At 47.9% G+C, this 14473-nt stretch overlaps 1 long non-coding RNA gene across 2 annotated transcripts in view; it reads right to left on the minus strand.

Annotated features, from left to right (window-relative positions):
* LOC144247000 (uncharacterized) overlaps positions 1-4172 on the minus strand; it is a 708772-nt gene extending 704600 nt beyond the window's left edge. For both annotated transcript variants that reach the window (XR_013340720.1, XR_013340719.1), the window contains exon 1: positions 4109-4172. This is a non-coding gene — a long non-coding RNA (uncharacterized LOC144247000). The remainder of the gene's footprint in view (positions 1-4108) is intronic.
* Between the last annotated feature and the right edge of the window lie 10301 nt (positions 4173-14473).

Below are 14473 nucleotides of genomic sequence, written 5' to 3' on the forward strand. Positions count from 1 at the left end.
AAACTATAGTGGCTACAAATCCTACAACATCTATTATTCTTGCTATTTCACTCGTTTGGATGAAAAACATTTCAAAGGTTATTTTAAAGGAAGCAAAGATTTGTCTGAAGTTTCAGGACAGACAAAAGATTTCTGTGCCATGTTTCAGCAGCAGAATAAACTTTAGCAATATACACAGAATTTATTTAATCATGAATTTGGTCAAGTATTCAAAAGGAACAGAGGGAAGAGATACAAATAGAACAACTCTGTATGATGTGGAAATACTGGGAAATAGGGAATGTACCTAAAGGTCATAAAATACAGATTTAAAGTGGAGGTTCTGGAAGATTCCTTCAGTGTGGTATTTATCACCCAAGGCCACAGAATCATTAAGGAATGAAAAAGACCTTCAAGATCATCAAATCCAACCCTCCCACCACATCCCAAAGAGCTGCATCTACTTTTTGCACACTTCCAGTGAGGTGACTCCAGCCCTGCCCTGTGCAGCCCATTCCAATGCTCTGCCACTCTTCCAGTGAAGAATTTTTTTCCTGCTATCCCACCTGCACCTCAGTAGTGCCAACTCAAGAGCAATTTCTTTCAGTGCCCAAGGCAGGAGTAGCTCAGCTCCTGACAGCAATGTTGACAGCCCAGTGTTGTGCCAGGGGTGTCCCTAGAAATCAAACCCAGCTGCTTCACCTTCCCAGAGGCACCAGGAGCAGTGGCAGGTGTCCTGTGGGATGTGACTGCCCTTGGTCACTTGGCCGTCCCTGTGGTGCCATGAGGGGCCAGCACAGCCCCCTCCCCATGTCCCAGCCCCTGTCACCCTGGGCAGCCCCACAGTTCCTGGGGTCTGGGTGCTGGGATGACCCCAGGAGTGTAAAATCCTCCTTCTCCCAGCCCTGCAGCCAGAGGAGCAGTCTGAGTGTGCAGGATCAGCTTCTCAAGCTGTTCATTTTCCCTTCTCCAGAACATTCTCTCTGCCCTGCTGAGCTCTGGCAGCAGCTCGGCCATGGCAGTCTGTCTGCCCTCAGGGGTGTTTGCATTTTATACCAAAAACTGCCTGTGCCATGTTTGCAATAACGTGCCAATATCTGTCATTTCTGTTGGGCAGTGTGTCTGTGCCTTAAACCAACAGAAAAGTGTCACCAGCACAGCAAGGCAGGGAGGGCAAGGAGAAGGAGAAGAAGGTCAGGACACACCCAAATCCCTCCATCTTGAGCCTCTTAATATTCTAAAAACCCCAAAATTCTACTTTTCCACCCTGTGTTAACTCAACTACCACACCACTCAAACCCTTGTGGTTTGTAATTCCTCACACAGAGTTGGCAGCTTTTTCCACGGGCTAAAATGGAAGCCACAGGTGTTTGTGACTTGGTGCCAGGGTCTGGGGACAGCCAGGGCAGGCACAGGGATGTGCTGGGTTCTGACACACAGCCAGCCCTGTCCCTGCTGCCCTGCCCATCCCATCCCATCCCATCCCATCCCATCCCATCCCATCCCATCCCATCCCATCCCATCCCATCCCATCCCATCCCATCCCATCCCACAGTGCTGCAACCCCTCGGGAGTGGACACTGGGAGGCTGAGCCCCAGGGAGCAGGGAGCAGTGCAGAGGAGTGGCTGTCTCCATTTGCACAGCCTGCCCGGGCTTTCATCAGGGACTCACTGCCACTGTTTGTGTGGGAAACCCAATGGAATCAACCATCAGTCAGGATCAGAGAGGAAATTGTGCCTGGGAGAGGACAAGGAGGAGAAAGAACCCCTCAAACCTGCACCTTGCCAGCCTGGAAATTCCCTGCTTCCATTTACCCATCATTTTGTACCCACTTTGTACCCACCAAGGCTGAGGTTGTGTGGGCAGGGCAAACCCAGCAGCCCTGGAGAACGGGCAAAGCTCTCCCCAAATGACAAATCTCCTGGTTTTCCTCACCTCAAGCAGCTGGAGCCCCTCTGTGCCCAGCCTGGCCAGCGGTGCACGGGAGGAGGACAGAGGTGGCCCATGATGGATCTTCTCCAGCTCTTCTCCTGGTTACCATCATGCCAAAGGAGGAGGAAAATCTGGGCCTCAGAGTGACATTATTCTCTGTCTGGAGTCTGGGGAGCACCACAGATGAGGCTGAGAACTCCTTTTCCACGAGTGACAAGCAACTCTTCCTCATCTCCCTCATCTCCCATTTGCTGCTGTGTGTCCCAAGCCAGGCTGGGATAAAGCTGCCTCACCCCAGGTGGAGATGGATAAGGAATTTTAAAGTGCACGAGGTCACAGGGCAGAGCTTTGAGCTGGAAAATGGCAATTCTGGGCATTCTTCAGCCACTGCCCTGGGGTGGTTCTCAAGCTCTCCCTGGGGAGGGAATGCAAACAGACATTGCTGTGGAAATCAGCAGCAGCCAGGTCTGCTTCCAGCATTCTCTAACCTGTCCACAGGGATGCTCTCACGTCCCAGGCTGTCTTTGCCTCTTATCCAAACCCAAATGAGGAAGAAATTCCACTCTGCACCTCATGACTCAACAGGAGGGTCTCCCTGACCCTTTTGGCTCTTTACTCTCTGTGTAAATCACTTGAAATCAATTCCAACTCCATTTTCCTTTGCAGAATTCATCCATGTGTAATGAGTCAGAGTAAAACTTGCCATCAAACTTTGTTCAATCACACTCTGACAAATTTTAATTAAATCCCCTTCTGCTAATACCTTTGCCTATGATTCTTTAAGTGACATAAGTCACTCATCTGTGACACAAGGTATGGGCACAGCTGAAGCAGCTCCACCACCAGCAATGGGTAAAATAATAATAACTCATGGCTGGGAGATAAACTAGAATTTTTAAAACTCTGCACAGCTGCCTCTAGCAGGTTCCTGCTTGTCTTTATGGTTTCATCAGAGCTATTTCTGTTCCAGGATGTTATATTTGTAATATTTTTTTTATTAGGTAGGAAACAGCTTATTTGATCAATTTGCCCTATTTTTCTGTTCATGAATTTAGTGGGAGGTTAATCATTTCCCTGGGTTTACTAGAAATTACCTGCCAGATATAATTGCAGTAAATAAAACTCGCTCTGGAGCTCAGGCTCATGTGGCTCAAAACAAATGCCTGCAATTACTGCGTTTGTGGAGCATGAGCTCAGCAGAGCAGGAACACGGGGAAGGAAATTAGTCTAGGGTCTTACAAGGCACCTGAGCACTGCAAGTGCTGTTCCCTGGCAGCTGGGCAGCAAATCCCCAGGGATATTCTGCTAAAGGCTGCCTTGCTGTCCTGGAGGGGCAGCAGTGGCTGTGCTGGGCAGAGTGGCCTGTGCCAGCTCCGTGCTGCTGGGGAGCAGGGGTGAGACTCCCAGGCTGCCAAAAAGTGCTCAGCAGTTGCTCAGTGCCCCTTGATCCTTCCCACACACAGAAAAGTTCTGATATTTCCCTTAAATTGACTCTTTTCTGCATAGCTTGAGCTGCCTCAGAGGTGTTGTTGAGTCAGGTGCCCTCTCCTGCAGTGCTTTGCCACCTGTGAGCTCTGGCTCACACAGACACCTCTGAAAATCCTCAGGTGATGCACAAATCTTGTGTGTGACCTGCAGGGAGGGCTGGGGCAGGGGCTCAGGGCACCCCTGCACCCCAAAATCCGAGGAAAAGCTGCATTTGTGCCACCAGCCTTTGCTGTCCCTCAGGACCCTGAGATCAGCTCTGATGACTGGGGGCAGGAATGGATAATGAGGGATTTTTGCTTATTAAGGAAAAGATTTATTTTGGAAACGTGCCCCTGCATTTCTCTCAACGCTGCACAGTAAAACACACACACGAGGAGGGCAATTTCCTGCAAGTCCCAGTCTGCAATTAAAAAAAATATCCTTTTTAGTGTTATTCCTATACTGCTTTTAGATGCTGAGCAGAATGACTGGGAAATACTCTGTGTTCTTTATTGACTTCCTAAAGCAAAAGCCTCAAAATCTATCCCCCCAGCAAGAGCCATCTCTGAGGTTACACATCCCTGCACTCCCATTGCAATAATCCCTTTCACATTAAAAAATAATGAGCTTCATCTCATTTGCAGATTCTTAAAAGCACCGAATGCTGTGGTCACTTGGCAATAGGAACGCACATCTCATAAATAGTAAATGAAAACAGAGCTCTCTTACCTTCCCCCAGCAGCAGGGCTGAAAGCTGGGCAGTCCCACAGGGAAGCAGATTCCTTCCAGGAGGCTTCCATTCCAGAATGGCTGAAATTCCTGCCCAGGGAGGCTTGTTTGGGGGAAGACAGAGGATTCTGCTGGACATTAAAAATGTTTGTTTCACTATTCCCATCTTGATAAACCTCTCTATAAATGCAATTCTTTCTTGTAGTGGAGAAGTGCCAGAGCTCCTGGTAAAACCCAAATCAGTCATTTTTATGGGGAACCTGCACAAATGCTTGTTTCACCAAAGAGGAAATTTGGGAAGCATCTACAGTTAAGCAGAACAGAGCCGCTCACTGAAATGGGTGCCTAAAGGCAGCTGCAACCAGAGAAATGAGATCTATAATACAAGGCTTTGCCAAAAAAATAGACTTGTCTGTTTTCCCCCCCATCTTCCTAATATACTTGTGCACTTTCTTTTGTAATAAAACCTCCCTAGAACAGGCAGTCCCTCATTATGGATGTGTGTGTTGTGCCAAAGCCACGGTCCAGCAGTGAGGTTACTGCAATAATGTGCTCAGGACATCAAGGATAAACCTTTTTTTTTTTTTTTTTTTTTTTAATAAATCCGTAAGTCTAAAATGCCTTTAAAATGTAGTATATATGAAACCAATTCAATTTTATAGCAGCAGGGTGTATAGAAACTGCTCTTTCAGCCATCTTATCATTCCTCAGCGAGGGATAATGCCCTGTTAAGTTCTAGTAAATGCCTTCAAATACACAAGAAACTCACTGATATTTTACCTTTCTGCTGGGTTTCACCTTGGCCTGTGCTCTGGCATTCCTCATGCACAACCAGGGCTCCTGCTGGCTCCCTTGCATGGAGCTCCAGGTCAGAATAGAGGGGTTTGGTGTAGGATTTTGACAAGCCCATGTCATGCTTTGACATGGGAAAAAGAATCTTCTTGGTAGGAAGAGGTTAATTAACACTTAATATTAATTATATTAAAAAGTAAATAATTAGGAGCCCAAGTCGTGTCTCACTATAATTTGTTAGCGTTGAGTAGTAGGAAGAGGAATATTTAAAAATATTTTCATTTTATATTTTGTATGCATTTTTCTTTCTTTTTTTTTAATAGTAGTATAATAGTAGTAGCCTAATAAAGTTTTGGTTTTTTTTTTTTCCCTTATTATTAAGCTCTTGCAGCATTTCTGAGAGACAGAGGTCATGATTTATGTTTGGAATGAGATTTGAGCTACTCCAGCCAAGGCCTCAGATTTGGGCCTTGTGAGGCCTTCCAGCCTCTGACACAGTTAGAAATTAAGAATTTGTGGCACAGTTAGAAATTAAGAGTTTGTGGCGCAGTTAGAAATTAAGAGTTTGTGACAGTTAGAAATTGTATTAAGGTGTGATGCACTGGGCTGTCTGGGTGTGAATTAGTATGGGTTTCTAGTGTGAGGTTTAGGCCACCTTAAGACAAAGATAGACAATGTTAGCTTGCCAATGAGAGTGCCTTTGTAAATTATAAACTATGCAGAAGTGTATAAAAACTGCCATCTTCTCTCAAATAAACGGAGAACGTTGCATTAATCATATTGGTTGGATGTGCGTTCTGTCCAGTCCAGTTTCCCGAGTTATGAGGTCCCTGGCTTTTAGGGTCCTTGGCCAGCAGCCTCCTCTGGCCTCGGGGGTCCCATGTGGAAGCCACAGGCAGCCCAGGCCAGGGGGAGGCAGCTCTGCTCAGCCACCCCCACGAGCATCAACAGCACCCGGCCACAGCTCCATCCCACACATAAAAAACCCTTTAAGTGCATTTTGATGACTCCTAGCGTTGGGTGATCAACCAGGCTTGGATTGGTGACTCCAAATCTATGGGTTCAGCTCCCTGACACAAACTTCTGAAGTTGGCAAAATACATTTCCTGCTCTGGAGGAGTTGGTTCTCCATAGAGCAGAAGCCCAGAGAAGTTGCTCCATCCCTGGAAGTGTCCAAGGCCAGGCTGGACAGGGCTTGGAGCACCCTGGGATGGTGGGAGGTGTCCCTGCCATGGCAGGGGGTGGAATGAGATGGTTTTTAAGGTCCCTCCCAACCCAAACCATTCCATGATCCACTATCAGCCTCTGCCACGGATGGGGATGGTGGGATGCTGAAACACAACATAACCATCACTGATGGACTGTAAAGTGTCGCTATCCCTTGGAATAAAAACTTCAGGAAAAGCTGGAGCAGGAGGGGCTGTAGGAAGCTGAGGACAGCCAGGGGCACAGGGGGCTCGGGGCTCTGCTCCAGGATTCACAGCCCTGCTCTGCATTCATTCCTGGAACAGCATCTGAACACAGCATATTCCCTTTGACTGGTTTTACCTCATGGAAAAAACCATGGACAAAAAATCAAGAGTTCCAGCTGCTTTTACAGAATCCTTGTATTTATTTAGTAAAATAATTGGAAATCTGTTTGTTGGTTGGGTACAAAGGCATTTCCTAAGGCCCATGTTTTTAAAGTGGGATGAGAACAGCCCCAGAACCTGTCTGTCTCTCACAGTTTCTATGTCAGGAGCAGCACAAAAATGAACCATTGTTTTAAATTATTATGACTGAAAGAACCCATCTTTTTGTTGTCAAAATCTTAAATTGACTCTGCCACAACACTCCATATGTTCCTCTTGCCCTAGATTAAAAGCTCAGATAAATTCTAATTTATCCAGTTGGGGTTGTGTCCCTCCAGCTGCCCTTTTGGAAGAGCTGTGCTCCAGGCTGGGAGCTGCTCTGGCCAAGCTGTCAGGAAATCACAGAGAGCATTAGCAGGGTGAGAGAGGAAGAGGAGGCTCAAAGGCTTTGTCCTCCAGGTCAATAACAGGGGGAAGAGGCTGTGCACATGTTAATTAGCTCCAATTTGCAGCCTGAACCGTACAAATAGCAGTTTAATAACCTTGGCTGGTGAGAGAGGAGCGGTGGGAGCAGGGGGATGGAGGCAGGGAGTGCTGGGGTGGGGGTGCAAGGACCAGCCTGTCCTGCCCCAGGTGGGTGCCACGAGCCAAGCTCAGGCCCTGTTGCACTCCTGCTGCCTGGACAATAAAACCTCTGATTCCAGCAGGAGCTGAGTGATGCTCAGCATGCCAGAAGAGGATGCAGCTCAGCTGATTCAGCTTGGGCTCACTTTGATGAGGAGTGTCACTATAGGACACGAGAAAGCACAACATGAGCCACTACGATGGCAAGGTAAAAAAGAAGAAGGTTTATTTTCTGACTCCAACCTTTATACTTTTCCAAAGGGGACATTGGATTGGAGAGTGAATAGGCCACCTCTCCAAGGACATTGGACAAACCACCGGTACCTCAACTTCCTCCACCCCCACGAAGGAATGCAAAACAATATGTTGTTTATAGAAAATGTGTGAGAAAGTTTTCTAACAGAATGTAAACTCAGAAGGCTTTAGAAAATCTTAAGAATCAGGGCGACAGCGGAGCTCACGGAAGCAATCACACACCTGAACATTTCCAGAAGCCCTCGGGACATTCTGGCTCCATCTCCTGTCCAAGCAGGTTTTCAGGGTTTATGCAGGGGGAAAACAAGGCAAGGAAAAGAAAAAGTCAAAGATGTGAGATCAGGTGTTGTACACCTGAAGTATGCAATTCGGTTTTATGCCACTCACGTGGTACCTGCTCTTCACAGAAACAATCCAGGTCAACTTTTCTGGGTGATTTTAATTATCATGGGTTGGACCTTTCAGATCATCTCATTCCACCCCCCTGCCATAAGCAGGGACATTTTCCTCTGACTAATTAGAAGATTTTTTTTCCTCTGACTAATTAGAAGATTATTCATACCATATCAAAAGACCACATCCAACAAGGTTTGCAATACTCAGCTGAGTATTGATAATTTATTTGTGTTTATGTAGGACACCCAGCAGTAACTTTGACATTTCTAATGTGTTTGGAGCATTAGACAAACAGAGGGATTTTTGCCTGCTTAGCATTGCACATTATGCATCTGTCCTACACTGTGCCAGCTTTCCCTGCCACTGGATTTTCACAGTGGTAGGAAATAACAGGGATAAAGGGATTAAAAAGCAATGATTTTCAGTAAAGCCTTATAGGACATGTATGCTATGATCTCAGCTTACTTGTCTTCTCTACACCACTAAAACACTCTCATAGTAGACAGATTTATGGCTTAAATGCAGACAAGTGTGTAAAATAAATATTTTGCTTATAGCTTCCACACCCTTTGAAACATTCCCTGTGATTATAATGGCTTCTGAAGTCTCTTTCCAACGGGGTGATTTGCAGTTCAGAAGTTAAAATCAGGGCCCTCCTCTGGCCTCGGTGCCAGCTAAAGGTCATGATTGAAATGTGCTGTTTAGCAATTCCAAATAATTGTATCCAGACTTCAAACACGCCACGCTTTGTCACAGCTGTCACAGAAGGTCAAACTGAATTTCAATTCTGTTTATCTTGGTATTAATAGAGCTACAGTTCAACTATGCCACGTGAAGTACATCTCTCGGAGCAGTGGCTGTGCTTCCCCCCATGGGGGCTGAGAGACCTCAGCCACAGCAGGCAGGAGAGGGAAATCCAAAGCCTGTGAGCCCTCATTTCAGAGAGGAGCATTTTCACAGCTCAGCCCATCCATCCAAGGCCGTGGCCATGTGTGTGACAGACCCAACAACTGAATCAACCCCTCCTGAGTGAGAAAACTCCAGGTGCCTCCCGTGACAGCTCCCTCTGTGTTCATCCCAGCCCAGGCTCCCGTGACCCACCCATACACACAGGGGACAAGCTTACAATTAAAATTATTTCTGTTAAAACAGACTTATCACCGTATCTGCCCCAAAAGAGTCCTGCCCACCCCCCCAGCACACACACAATATATTCATTAATACATAGAAGTCTCCAAATTCCCATTGTACCCACTGACCGTGAGCACAAGATTTTTGTTGCACATCACTGATTCCTTGAGTAAAATGGATTTACAGCAGCCTCTGATCCTTCCCCACGTGTGGGAAGGACAAAGCAGCTGCTTTACCTGCTTCACCTTCATGCTGCTTTTCCCTGAGCACAAACCTTTGACCTTCACGCTGCTCTTTCCTGAGCACAGTCTCAGAGGTGGATGGAAGGCAATAAAGGATGGGGTTGGTGTTTTTTGGTTCTCCAAACATGTCACTGTGCAGCAAACATATAGGCAAGACATTAAATATGTAAGTTTACATACTGCAGAGGAATTTCATTTCTTTCACACCAAATCAGGAAACAATCCTCAAACCACAATCACTGAGATGTGAAATCCAATGCTAAAGCACAGAGATACTGAGCTAAAAAGATCTTAGCTTGCCAAAGGAACACCCAATTAGGGATTTCTCTCTGCAGAGCAGATCTGTAGAGCTACAGATGTCAGCTCAATTCCTCATCAGGTTCAGGGATTCCCAAGTTAATTTCACACTAAGAAGGTTTCAACAAACCAAACGCAGGAAAAAAATACTCCAAAAGAAATACTGAATTCTTTGACATGGTCGAAATACAGTGGAGAGCTAAAGGTGAATAAAGGGGGCCAGGAGCTGGTTGTTGAGCTGGGCACAGGGGAAGCAGCAGCTGAGGGGGTGGGAAGAAAGAACTCTCTGCTGCCCAGAGAAGCTCCTTCACATCCTGCTCATAAAGAGTAGCAAATCCAGCATTTAAACCCGAGCTAAGCCTCCCTGGCTGTGCAGCACCTCTGCTCCAGGATGGCTGGGGACAGCAGGGGCTTGGCTGGGGACAGGGCATCACTTCTGCTATCAGCAGATGCAAAGAAATGTTCCCATGGCTGTTCATGCATTAGCACATGACAGGACAGGGGTGGACAGGAGTTTCATGCTCCATGTGTTATCACATTTACTCCTGCAATAAACACAAGTGATGTGCTCACAAGGAAACTCCTCACTTGTCTTTAAGGAGCTTTGGCTTTCTAAGAAGCTTTGGGGGGTTCCTTGCGAGGTGATGAAATGAGATTAGAGTCCCTCCTACTGAAACATTCACACAACAGATCATTTGGGGAAAGATACATCAACCACAAGGAAAAGCTTCCCAATTAATAATACATGAGAGAAGTGAGATGGAATAGCGTGTGAAATGACTGACCTGCTTTAGAAACACTGCTGGGTGTCATTTCAGCTCCTTATCGTAGAATTCCCCACACAAAACCATCCAGATGTTCCCATCTGCCTCCACATTGTCCCTGTCAGGAAGGGAGAACCACAGGAGCCGTTGCTGCTGAAGGGCTGGCTCACTTCTCAGGGAGTCATCCACAGGGAAGGATGTTCCAGGACAAAACCAAGCCTGAAATCCCTGCCTGTGGAGCAGCCAGAGGTGCTGCTGTGGCTGCTGCTCCCACCCAGATGTTTGTGCAGCCCCTGCACACGTGAGCACAGCCCCAGTGCTGCGCCTGCAGTCGCTGACAGCAGTTGTGCATGCAATTATTAACCCGCACACGGAGCTGGGCCTGCATTATGCAAATAGCCACTCGTTCAGCTAATTGGTCATTGCCTTCCACAGTTACTCGTGGGTAATTTGTGCTGTGCTGGTACCGTTCTGAATAAATGCAGCACATGCAGGCAGCTCTGAAAATCAGTGTCCACATCCAAAACCTGAGTGAGGAGAAACCTCACCGGGCTCACCTGGCTGACAAAAAGTGTCAGCAACACTAAGAACCTGCTGGCACAACACACAAAATGCAACTTTAATTCCCACATCAGTTTTCAGCAAGAGTCATACTTCCCCTCCAAAAATTCCAGCTGTTCCAAACCGAGCTCACAGATTTACTCCCATCTCCCAGCCATCAGGACCTGCTGCTGTCTGGACACTGCAAGATTTTTATTTTTAACCTCTCCAATAGCAATTCTCTTTTCTTTCCAATGGTGCCCCTTCTACCTGTCATTCCCACTTGCTACCACTTCCCAGTTTGTATTTCTGGGTAGATGGCACGCTGGGATCCCGAGGCACAGTTCAGGGAAATGGATTATGCACACACTCAGGATGTTAAGCAGCTTAATGGCAGGATGTCTGCTCCAGAGAGAAAAGGCAGGGACGTGCCTGACAGGTCACCCAGGGCTCTATTGTTCTATTATTTAAGTTATTTAGACCCTCTTAAAGGTTTAAAGGCCTGCTCCCCAAAATGCCAGGCACTGTACAGATCCAAACCATGCCTCTGTCCCAGAGCTGCAGACAGGTCCAGGGCAGGGACAGAAGTGGGCACGGGAACAGCAGCAAATGTCACACTCCTTTCACAGCACTTTTGGACAGAGATGAACCAGGAAAGCAGCTGAATGTAAAGACAATGGAGGAATAAGGGGATGAAGCCAGAGGGCACAGGAGGAGAGAAGACGAGAACAAAGAGGCAAACAAAAAGCCCACACAGTGGGAAATCTGTTTTCCTGGGACCTTCTCTTTTAAGGCTGCTTGAGCAGGAATATTTTGGAAGAATACTCCATTCTGCCTGACGGGAAAGTATTGGCAGAGGTTGTTCCTCAAGCAGTTTGTGAAAGATGACACAGAGAGGAAAATCTGCCCTTCTGCCTCAGTGCAAACCCCCCCAGCTCCAGGAGGTGCCTCACAGCCTGGGGCAGCAACCCTGGCTAAGCCATCCACTCATCTGGCTCCTTCCTGCACCAAAACACTCATTTGCAGCCTGTAGGAATGAAAGATGTCTTAAAATCCATCTCGACATTATTCTCATTCCTGGCGTTTCGATGTTGTGAAAACTGCCTGGAAATGGAGACACCAGCTTAAGGCTGTAAAATTTTAATGCTCACCGTATTTCTCCCTCTTTTTTTTTGTTTGCAGGGAGGTTTTAGGTCCATCAGGTTTATGCCTTTCAAGGATGGATCTACTCTGCTAAGAGAGTGAAAATAAATTCCCTGCCCTGAAACAAAGCCCTGAAGCTGTTCAAAACACTGATTTTTCCAAGAGGCACCTGCTGTTGCATTATTTCCTCATCAGGAGTAAGTTATAGATGGGGAAGGAACATCCGTAGGGATGAGAAGAGCCGCTGAGAAAGGAAAAGTGTCTTCTTGGACAACATTGATGAGTTCCTTCTGAAAATTCAATTTCCTTATGTATGAAAAACGTCACTTTTACTGTTACCCAAGTGACCTTCTGGGCTCTCAGAAAAAACATCATCGCCTCAGGAGGAAATCTGAAGCATTAACTGCAAACTGCATTTGCTATGTATTTAACTTATTGTTAACTCGTATTAAAAAGTGTTAAACCAATCTTTAAAATGATTTCCTGAGAAGGAATCACTTCAGGACATGCCTGGAGGAGGTGCTGAGCTCTGCCTGTCATGGACAGCAGGGCCTTTTCACCCAGGTTGTGCTCAGCAAACTCTGCCCACGGGATTGCAACGCTTTGTGCAGAGCAGGAGAGTGAAGAACATCCCGTGTGCTTTTGGGGTGTCTGTCAATAAAAGCATCACAGGAACACAGAATTTCCATGATCTTAATAAAGGGCACAGGGATGAGGCAGCACAGCACCATCCTGCTACAGGTTTCCTTTCTGTTGGTTAAGCGAATTATAAAAAGTCAGGAAATAAAGATTTTACGGTATGAAGAAAAGCTGATTTTTGTATCACTGCCACAGCTTCAGCCACAAACTCCTTGTGTAGCACAGACTAAAACTGTACCTAAAATCTGATGTGAGGATTCAGCCAGGACACTCTGGGAACTCGGCCAGAGGAGTGGGTGAAGACCAAGGTCAGGAGGAGAAAAATGGGGAAATGTGTAAGTCAATAATTGCAAACTAAGGTAAGTGAAAACAGAGACAGAAAACTGGGAGAGGACAGGAAACAGAACATATCAGAGAGCTGACACAGACAGCTTTAAATCCTCCAATTTCAAGCTCAAATGACTCTTACGGTTCACAGAATCACGGAATATCCTGAGTAGGAAAGGACCCACAGGGATCATCCAGTTCAGCCCCTGAGCTGCACAGAGAGCCAACCATCCCCCTGGGCATCCCTGCAGCAGTGTCCAAACCCTCCTGCAGCTCTGGCAGCCTTGGGGCTCTACAGAGCACAGAAACCCAAATGTTTGAGTCCTGACGGGCCGCAGTGTTTTCTCACTACACCTTTGTGTCACTCCGAGTGAAGATTGAAAACATTTGGAACCAGGACTCGAAGGGCAGCTGGGAAATCTCTCAGCAGGTTCATGCTGTCCTGGACACAGGTTATGGATCATGAGGGTGATGCTGCTCATGCCAGCCCCAGTGACCTGCAGGGTGTGCCAGGGACGTGTGTGCCACTGGAGGGGACTGGTAAGGACGAAGCCCAGCGATGGAAAGGTGTAAACTCCAAAGCCTGAGCATGGAAGGGTTGTTAGCCCTGAGGCTGAAGGATGGAAGGTGCTGTTATCCCTGGAGCCAAAGGGTGGCAGGAAGGGATGTTCACCCTGGATCTGAAGGATGGAAAGAAAGGATGTTAACCCTGGATCTGAACAATGTGAGGGATGTTAACCCTGGATCCAAAGGGAGGAAAGGATGTTAGCCCTGGATCCAAAGGAAAGAAGGAAGGGATGCTTACTCTGGATGCAAAGGAAGGAAGGAAGGAAGGGATGGATGCTCCCCTGAATCCGAAGGAAGGAAGGAAGAGATGCTCCCCTGAATCCGAAGGAAGGAAGGGATGCTCATGCTGGATCCGAAGGAAGGGATGCCCAGGGACGCTCCCGTGGATCCAGAGGAAGGAAGGGATGCCCAGGGATGCTCACACTAGATCCAGAGGAAGGGAGGGATGCTCAGGGATGCTCCCGTGGATCCAGAGGGAGGAAGGGATCCCCATGGACGCTCCCCTGGATCCAGAGGAAGGGAGGGATGCCCCCCTGAATCCAAAGGAAGGAAGAGATGCTCCCCTGAATCCAAAGGAAGGAAGGAAGGAAGGAATGCTCATGCTGGATCTGAAGGAAGGGATGCCCAGGGATGCTCCCCTGGATCCAGAGGAAGGGAGGGATGCCCAGGGATGCTCACACTAGATCCAGAGGAAGGGAGGGATCCCCATGGATGCTCCCCTGGATCCAGAGGAAGGGAGGGACGCCCAGGGTCGCTCCCCCGGATCCAGAGGAAGGGAGGGATGCCCAGGGTCGCTCCCCCGGATCCAGAGGAAGGGAGGGATGCCCAGGGTCGCTCCCGTGGATCCAGAGGAAGGGAGGGATGCCCAGGGACGCTCCCCTGGATCCAGAGGAAGGGAGGGATGCCCATGGTCGCTCCCGTGGATCCAGAGGAAGGCAGGGATGCCCAGGGTCGCTCCCCCGGATCCAAGGAAGGGAGGGATGCCCATGGTCGCTCCCGGACCCGAGCGATGCCCGCGGCAGCCCCGGGCGCGCCGGGGCCGGGCGGGGGCGTGGCCAAAGGGGGCGTGGCCGCGCC

The sequence above is a fragment of the Lonchura striata genome, chromosome 12 (assembly GCF_046129695.1).
Source record: "Lonchura striata isolate bLonStr1 chromosome 12, bLonStr1.mat, whole genome shotgun sequence".
In the NCBI taxonomy this organism is placed as follows: domain Eukaryota; kingdom Metazoa; phylum Chordata; class Aves; order Passeriformes; family Estrildidae; genus Lonchura; species Lonchura striata.